Here is a 10,046-nt window from a genome sequence, read left to right on the forward strand (position 1 = left end):
CGATCTGCAACTTCTTTTTGTCTTGCCGATGACGCGAAGAATCGGGGTGATGCTCGGCATGGCTTCGGTGATTTGCTGATCGTGCATGCAAACAGGTGTTGTGATTTCCGAAACAACATAGAAAGATATAATTCTTAAATTATTGAGAAGCAGAGACTTCAGCCATTTATGTTTTAGTTGTTGAGCCACAGATTATAATTTTTTAATTGTTGTTAATTGTGAGCACATACACATGTATATCTCAAGAATCAACTTTAAAATAAAGTCATGTGAGGCAATAAATAAATAATCTTAGGGTGGGTTTGGCCAAGCAACCCTTTTTATAATGACCAAAAAAGGCTCTCACAAACACACGTGTGAAACCCATTTTTAGAGAGAGAAGATGAAGATGCAAAAGTAAATCCATGAGCTCTGTTTTATTTTAAAACTTTTCATCAAGATTAACCAGGCACAAAATTTTTCATAGAGTTTGTAAGCGTACACAGATGTATATACAATTCAATAATCGATTTTATAGTAATTTTAAAATAAGTTTAATCAGAGAGAAAATTCAAAACCTAGCCGTGGCTCGTGATGCTTCAACCATCAAAATGTTGTTAAATTTTTACTTATAGTAACATGTTTGATATTTACTTCGGTAAACTCTTTCACACGATTCCCACAGATGACACCAATTGTGAGACCCAGGAAATCTTCTCACATGGATTGTAGAAATCCAACAATGAGATGAATTTGCTCGTAAATCTGAAAAAATAAGCATGGTCGGCACCACCCAACCGGGGTTGTCGGCTAGAGACACTCTGATGATAAAGTTAGCAACTTGAATCAAAGAAAGAAGATGCAGAGATGAAGGGTGTTGTGTGTGCTGTGTTTGTCACGACCCAACTCCGAGTGCCTAGGGTTGGATTTGCAACTAGCTAATTAATTTTAATTTTAACAAATTAAGTGGCGCAGGCAGAGACAAGATAAAGTAGTAGAGAAATTAAATACGTAAATAAATAATCGAAATACTAAATAATTTTTAACATTCCTCAGGTCTTTTATTTATTTTATTGATGATTGAATAATTATTACAAAAATATAACACGTCCGCATTAAGTCATGTGCTAGTCCTACTACACGACGTTACCACTTTTCCTTACATATCATCACCTGAAAAGGGACAACAACAATAAGTACATAGCAAAGTGAGAAATTTATATTAAGAGTGTAGGGCACAAAATTATCATGGACAATTATTTTAGCTAAAACATTATACCTTATTTAATTAGAGTTAATCAATAATTTGAATAGCAGAAATGAATTTCAAAATATAAATAGAATAGTCATAACCACGATACAGAAGGAAAATCATAATAGAGGTCACTGAAGTAAAAGTCAGAATAGAGGTCAATGGATCCATGACAAACAGAAGGCCACAAAGTGACCAATCATAGGCCAATTGTTATTTAAGTCCCCTAAGGCATGAGACTCCGATAGTGGTTCTCACAAAAATAAATGTTTATATACTCATTGTCCAATAATTTCTAAAATTTAAACAATCATATTCATGGATTTTAATTTAAGCAAATAGGATTCATAAAATAATTAACATAATTGAAACGATAATATAATTTATAAAACATGAATTGCATAAAATAATTTATGGTAACTCAAGATATATATAAAATATTTTATGATAACTCAAGATATAATATTACCCATCTTAATATTGATCCCTAATTTTACTCATGTTTACCGCATCTAACCTCCCTTATTTTTTCCTTGCTTCCAACTTACCAGCCCTTGTTCCTTGTTTATACTGAGGCAAGCCGTGACATCAATCCATGAAGCAGCCAGATAATGATACGTTGCTCTTATCCATTAGGCTAAGACTTGGTTTGGTTTTCATGTTGGGACTAAATAAGTCCATAAGAACAAAAAAAAAAAAAAAAAAGTCACAAAATCACAAAATGACAAAACACTTGATTTAGAATGCAAAATTACCAAACTAACCCATATACAAACAAAAAGTTAAAAAAGTATCATTTCCAAATTAAGGGCAATTTTGTCATTCTAATGCAAAAAAGTCAAAAAAGCCAAACAAGAAAACCAAATAAACAAAAAAATCCCAGATTAAAAAAGTCAAAAAAATCAAAAAACCAACATTGCCAAACGACCCCTAAGTCTTCTGAGACTTAATACTTATCTTCAATTTTGCTTAGCTTTAGGTTCATTGCACTTTGGCCCAATTTTAGTTTTAATTTTATTTTGACCCAATTCTTAAAATAATTATATACTATTTTTTTGATAGGACACAATTGTTGGGATCTGGGATCCCGCCCAAGACCTTATAGAAATCATTGCAAGCAGAAAAACACACCCACACACAAGGAGACACAATATTTTACGTGGTTCGGCCCAATGCCTACGTCCACGGGAGAGTAACCGGTTATCACTATACCAATGAGGAGATTACAGAAAGATTACAATAGAGGAGGAGCTCACACTCTCCTCACTCAGCCACTCACCCGTCTCCCTCGCTCACACCGAGGGTGACGGTCTCTCCGCCTCACATCTCTCGCACTCTTTGTTGTCTCACGGTTTGCTCACATTTTGCTCTCTCCTCTCAACCTCCATTTATAGGTGAGGGAGTAGGTGGGAGAGCCTTTGGGCAACCTCCATCCTTGACTCTTCAAGATGGTTGGTGGCCACCAAGCTTGACTTGGTTGGTTGCCTTCCATTGTTGACCAAGGTGTGTTCCCATGGAAGAGCATCACCTCCTTCACATGGGGTGAATTCAACAAATCACCCCCTCAACCCATGTGAGGTGATCCACTGCATACACTGCTGCTAATCTTGTCACGCCCAAATTCAACATAGTCTGCATCTCTTCACTGGGACGCTGCATCCCCTGAAGCTAGAGATAAAACACCAGAGATACAAGAGGAGGAGGGAATCCGACATCCTCAACTCAACTCACACCACTCTCTGATTTGGAGAGAGCCACTGCTTCTATCTCCCACAGATCTCTTCCATGCTTCCTGTCTCGGATGTCTATACCTGCTATCCTTGAACTTGCGCAACCAAGATATCCGACACCCCCTGATTGGATGTCCTGCACCCCCTGCTTGGATGCCCTTGACTATCATGCAACTCCTTGCATGATGAACACTGGAGCAACTAGAAAACTTCAGAGTTTGACACATCAACATCCTCAAGTTTCCTTGCTCGGAGCTTATTTCTGAACAACCAGCCTTTGCCCTTCTGCACTTCTGAACAACCTCCTGGCGTTTTCACATACGCTTGTTGTCTGTGCTGCAATCCCTGATGTTCGGTTCTGTCTCACTTGTCCGTACTGATGTTTGACAGTTAGCCCTTCTGTCAAGACAACTTCCACCGGTCTGTATAAGTTACCACTATGCAACTCCGTGCATAGTGCTCGCACCCATGGCTTCTGGTCTCCCTGCGTCAAGCTTGCTTGAGAGATCTGCATCAACTCTATCATCTGCTGCCATGGAACTAAAGAAACCACCATAGAGAAATAAGACTTGCCACTCCTTGCCACGCACTCTTGCGTTTTACCTGTCTCAATTTCTCTGTCTGGAAATTCCTGTGAACTGTCAACAACCCGCTGCTGCACACTCTTCTCGCGCCTCTGTACGACACTCTAGCGTACCCTTGCACTGTTGCACGTCTGCAATTGTACTTCTGCGCTTAGTATGCTCCTCTGCAACTATTGTTCTACATGTCCACATACCATTAGTACCTTCTCGTATACAGTAGCTCCAACAGCCACAGTATTTCCCTGAGCCTGTACTGGTTGCCAAATCATCTATCCGTCGATGAATGGTCTTCTCTTTTGATTGAACCAGATCCTCCGAATACCTCAACAACCAGGAAAGTTCCCAGGAAAGACTGGTGGGGTCACAACCGGTCCCACTTAAGAACCAGTCTCCTTAGACAGTGTCTTTTTGACAGAACTTTCCTAGACCTTTGATCTTGAGATAATCATGTCTGCAATCCTCTGATCGCCCCTGACCAATCCTGATCTCCCTCGATCTGCCATTTGATCAAGCCTGATCTCCTCTGGTCTTCAATGATCTATCTCAATCTGTATCTGGTTGTCCAATCTGGTCAGAATCTGCCCATTCTAACCTCGTCAGTGAATCCGCAGCGTTCCACAATATCCGGCAACCTTCCTTCGAGTATTGAAGATGACAAACACCCATGTTTTGACAATCTTTCCAAACCGTTCAGAATTTCACTATTCTGTCCTCGCGGTTGCGTCCGGAGCGGTCCGTTTAGCTAGAACCAACCTTCGCTGCATTTCCAGGGACCTCACTGAAAACTATCCCCGAAAACTGGGCCACACCACAATTTTCTGAAAATGTTGGGCCAAATTGCAATTTTCAGAAGTTCAGGAAATATTCCGTGTTCCAACAGAATATTCCGTCCACTGTCCCTAACCCCGTCTGCCACTCTAATCTGCCTTCTTTTTACAGAAACTCCGCCTCCAAAATCTGACCGTACGGATGTGTCCGGAATACTCCAAATCGTCGGAAACCACTATTGGATCACCAAAAACGGACTCCAAATGACTTCGATCTAGCCAAAACATTTTGTACGCCTCAGATCTGCGGTTGCACCGTAGCCGCGAAGCACTAGATCCTTCCTCCGCCTCTGGTTGACTGGTCAACACCACGCTGATGTGGCAGACACGTGGCTGCCACGTGGATGACACGTGGCGGAAATTATGACACGTCGCTGCTGACGTGGGTCCACATGGCGTGCGCGTGGGCCTGGCGCGTGTCACGGACGCGCGTCTGCTCAGTCACCTTCTTCCTCTCGCCGCGCGTGTGGCGCGTGCCTAAGACTGGGCCGACGCGCCGACTGCCGTCACGGCGCGTGGAGGCGCGTGCCGAGACTGGGCCTCACGCGCCTTCTTCAGGCGGCGCGTGAGGGCGCGTGGAAGCTCATCTGGGTGTCTGCTTTATATGGTTGGACTCCTCTTCTCGAGCCCTTGCTCCTGGTATGCTCAAAATCTGATTTCGAGCAACTTGATTTCTGGGCAGTTTCGGACAACACGCTGTTTTTGTGCCGAAACGCCACCGACGAGGCTCTGATACCACTTGTTGGGATCTGGGATCCCGCCCAAGACCTTATAGAAATCATTGCAAGCAGAAAAACACACCCACACACAAGGAGACACAATATTTTACGTGGTTCGGCCCAATGCCTACGTCCACGGGAGAGTAACCGGTTATCACTATACCAATGAGGAGATTACAGAAAGATTACAATAGAGGAGGAGCTCACACTCTCCTCACTCAGCCACTCACCCGTCTCCCTCGCTCACACCGAGGGTGACGGTCTCTCCGCCTCACATCTCTCGCACTCTTTGTTGTCTCACGGTTTGCTCACATTTTGCTCTCTCCTCTCAACCTCCATTTATAGGTGAGGGAGTAGGTGGGAGAGCCTTTGGGCAGCCTCCATCCTTGACTCTTCAAGATGGTTGGTGGCCACCAAGCTTGACTTGGTTGGTTGCCTTCCATTGTTGACCAAGGTGTGTTCCCATGGAAGAGCATCACCTCCTTCACATGGGGTGAATTCAACAAATGGCTCCCTAGTTAAATTACATTTTTGCTCATATAACTATTAAATTAAACATATTATATATATATGTATTGTTGATATTAACGTAATATTAAAATTAATTAATCATTTGGAGTGTCACGTTGTTGTAGAGATTAGAAAGCCCCTTTCCTTCTATGTCCTGCTTTCCTTTTATAAAGGTGTGATATTTGCTTGGTAGATATTTGTTTGGTGAGTTTGCTTGTTAGTCTTGGCCCATTCTTACGGCTTGTTTGGATTATTGTTGGCCCATTCTTAAAACTTCCTCATAAATCGTGTGGCCCATGTTCTAGCTAGGCGGCAAGGTGTCTATGGGGTGGGTAATTTGCTTTGGGGAGCAGCTCCCCCGTCATGGTTAGTTAGGCCTCTTATAGAAGATGGGTGTTGCTTACTTCTATCTTTGGAAAAAAAAAAGAAAAAGAAAAAGAAAAAGAAAAAAGAATTTCTTAATAAATTCTTTTTTAAAAAATGTGTTTTCAATATTCGTAATAGGAGACATTTCTCAATAAAGATTTTTCTTTTATTTCTTTTGGATCTCAAGACAATAAAAAAAATTTTTAAAAAAATTCTTGAATTTTACATGAGGGGTATTTGTCTATTTATTATTATTATTATTATTATTTTAGGACCTTAAACAAAGTGAGTTAAAGTCTGAGACCTTCCAAAATTGGGAGCCTAAAGCAACAGTTTTGATCACTGTATACAGAAAATTATTCAACAACACTTTTGTATGTACTTCATGGTTGGAAATTATTTTAGATATGACTTATCTTTCGTTGTTGATCTAGAAGTTATTGGGCTCGTTGATTTAGATTTTTTTCACTATACTATTCAATTTTCTTTTTTCTGTTCTCTTCCTACCAATTGTAATAAAAATAATTAAGTAAGAAATTCACTTTTAATTCAAAATTAAAGAAAAAATAGAGAGAGACTGCACCCTACCATTATTTTAAAATTAATAAATATATTTAAAAAAAGTAAAAAAGCTAGGGAAGGGGGAATCTAATCCAATCTAGAACAGACAAAAGACAAGTTCATCAGATTCGGACTTTGAAATTTAAAAATAAGAGTTGTGTTGTGTAGTGTATTTCAGGCTTAAAAAAAAAAAATCTCTGGCTTTGGCAGAAAAGAGAGACTGAAAATTCCTTCTGTTAGTTAATGCATAAGTTTGTTGATGGGTCACTGTTAAATTCATGTACTAGCTTGTGGTTAGCCTCGGTCAATAAAATTTGTAGTCAAGAGCCCTTTTAATAATACCCAAGATTAATTTTTTTTTAAAAAAAGTACTATGATAGCCCTAGATTTATTTGGTTTAGTTTTTATTTTTTTGTAAAAAAAAATTCATATTTTTGAGAACAAGAATGATCAAAAGTTTAAAAACATTCATGAACTTCATATTGTTTTTTGTCAAGATTTTTTGAGATTTTAGGCTAAATTTAAAAATGATATCTTATTCTACTACGCATTTGACAATAAAATATTTGGTTGTTGAGATTTTTTGTTTTTTTTTTTATAGGCCTTAGACTACAGATTAAGTGACCTAATGATTGAATTACTTCTAATTTTTTTATTGTGCGAAAACAATTTTCTGAAATTCATAGCAACAATTTAAAATGTGGGATAAAATTTGTGTTTTTTTAAAAAAAAATTTAAATCCAAATAATTTTAGAAAATCATTTACTATAAGTTTTCCATACGCTTTTTTTTTTCCCCCCAAAGAATAGAAAACAAAAAGAAAATGGAAACAATCTAGCTTTTATTCTCCCTAAAATGTACGCTAATTTTTTCTTGAAAACTTATATTGGCATTACACTTTAACCATCTCATACTATTTTTTTTTTTTTTTTTTTTGGGTCTTTTTAACTTTCCTCAACACAAGAGTCTAAGAGACAGACTAAAATTGAGTATGAATATCAATTCCTTTTTTTTTTGTTATTGATTTTTTATATATAAAATGTAACAGTCTACGATTTTTGCGCAGTGTTTAAATTACAAATATGCACATATTTGGCCATTCAAACACGAAATGATATTGATTCTTGAAACCCGTGTTCATAGTATTCATTTTTAAACCAATTTTCATCATTGATCTTTGTTTTGAAGAGAAAGATAAAAAATTAAAAAAATTAAAAAAAAAAAGAAGGAAAATCAAACACTGTATGAAGGATTGGAAGATTTGGAACCTAGTACCCACGGGTCCCACTTATTTTCAATTCAAGAAAAATCAACTGTTATGCAACGTCCCTATCTGTTGGATCAAAAGCAAAGGTCTAGCTTTGGTATGGAAGGGAACCAAACCAATCTGCAAATTCTTTTCTGTTATCTAAAGCAAGGAATGTTTGCAGAACAGTTCAAATCTTGAAGGACTACTTTACTCAAAGATGGTTGGCCCTGATTGGGTGCTTGCTGGCTCTACTTATATTTTTCTCACTTCTATTTTAGAATCCGTTGAAGTTTCTGTTTACAATTTATGAAAAAAGAATAAATTAAATAATTTCATTATTGAGAAGAAGGAGAAAGGCGTTTCTGATATATACTTTTACATTGCAAGTTGCACCAAACAAGCTCATTATTATGTTGTGATTGTGAAATGATGATAGAAGAAACATAGTATCAATGAACAATGAGAGAATGCACCCATTCATTGAAAGAAAACAGACACGTACACGATACATCTATTAATACAAAACATACATGAAATCAGATTTTCTGTCCAGGATCTCCTCTACCTTGTATTCGAATGCAGTCATTTTATGACATAGACGAGTTTTTGGGTCTCATCATATGGTGGAGAGGGATTTTGCGACAAAGGATCCCTGCTAACTATATACACCCATGTATTTTTTTAAGTGAATTTTGTGACCTACTAGTTCGAGTGAAATTGAGTCATTCTTTGACTCAAAATTCTCGTTTCTTTCTATTTCAATATACACCCAATTAATGGATCATATGCAAATCTCGATATAAATTAATCTTAAAATATGATCCAATGGTTGAGATTCATTGGGATAAGAAACTGTGACATTTTGGGATAAAGAATCTCATGACATAAAATTTCACACTATATTCCAACATGTGAATTATATTATATCTAAGAATTTATCCAAAATATCATGAGTAATCTAGATAGTCTCATTTGGCGAGACTCACACCTATAATGAATCTAAACGATATCTTGATTTTTCAAAATACATTTCTAAACACAAACTCTGAGTACGTAGCTTGTAGGCAAAACATGCTTTTGAATAGCGTATGAAGAGAAGCAACATTGGCACACTAAACACTTCCTTCAATAGCACCAAAAGGGCTGCAAAGAGACAAAAAGCATATCAAGCTTAAAAGCACCAAAAATCAAATTCAAAACATACTATGCATATCTGTGTATATAGAGTGAGATTATACAGATTCAAAATGCTATCTAACCCAAAAATATCAAGCTTGAAAGCACCAAAAATCAAATTTAAAACATTCTATGCATATCTGTGTATATAGAATGAGATTATACAGATTCAAAATGCTATCTAATCCAAAAAGATATCCCCAAAACTACCCATAATTGAAATTACACAATAAGAATGAATCATATCTTTAGATTTTAAATTCTGAGTAATTATTATTATTATTATTATTATTTTTTTTTTTTTGATAAATTTATAGAGAATAGGAACAAGTTCTTACATTGAAACAACAAGTGTGGCATGTAAACCAGTGAACTTTCTTCTTCAAATTGTTTAGTTTGGCGAGCATGTCATCGTCAGAGCAAATGTTGCCGGGGGAGTCCAAGAACACTCTCCGGGGAACCGGAGGAGACCATAGACCACTCTGTTGGTAATCGAAGTCGAACTCCGAAGCATCAAAGTATTTGCCTAGAAGCCTGTCGGATAAGGATTTTGAAACTAACTGAACATTTGGACTGGTTGGGAATGGAGTCTCTGATAATGCTGTTGGTGATGAGTTTTCAGACATGGTCATTGAGAGAGAGAGAGAGAGAGAGGCTTCTTGATAAATAGTATACAGTAGGAACATGCAATCATGGATGGAAAGTGAGTACAATGATTGGGGGTTCTATTTTGGTTTTGGGAAACAATAGAAACTTGAATGGAAGTTTGGCTAATTATAGGAGATAAGATAGATGGCCCCCACTGCAATGAAGTTAATGTCATCTTCTAAAAAATGGTAAATTATAACATTTCCTCCCCTAAAATTTATTTAAAATATGAGTTGTTTTTCATAATTTTAAAAATTATATTTTACTTTTTTAAATTTCTGTTTTCATAACAAATGACTCATTTTATTAATAAATTATTAAGTTAATTAATAATTTTTAATGATATCAGAAATATATTTCATTTAATCATTTATAGTATTTTATTGTTGTATAGAAAAGTAGTTACAAATTTTATTTTTTTTATTAATTCTATTAAATACATTTT

General features: G+C 37.0%; 1 long non-coding RNA gene across 1 annotated transcript; it reads right to left on the reverse strand.

Moving 5' to 3' along the window:
• Window positions 1–8,242: 8,242 nt before the first annotated feature.
• Window positions 8,243–9,701, reverse strand: LOC145794848 (uncharacterized). Its single transcript, XR_014334804.1, has 2 exons — window positions 9,292–9,701; window positions 8,243–8,920 (listed from the first exon to the last, which is right to left on the reverse strand). It is a non-coding gene; the product is annotated as an uncharacterized LOC145794848 (long non-coding RNA).
• Between the last annotated feature and the right edge of the window lie 345 nt (window positions 9,702–10,046).

This window comes from Camellia sinensis, chromosome 7, assembly GCF_055761805.1.
Source record: "Camellia sinensis isolate YWXY chromosome 7, ASM5576180v1, whole genome shotgun sequence".
Taxonomy (NCBI): domain Eukaryota; kingdom Viridiplantae; phylum Streptophyta; class Magnoliopsida; order Ericales; family Theaceae; genus Camellia; species Camellia sinensis.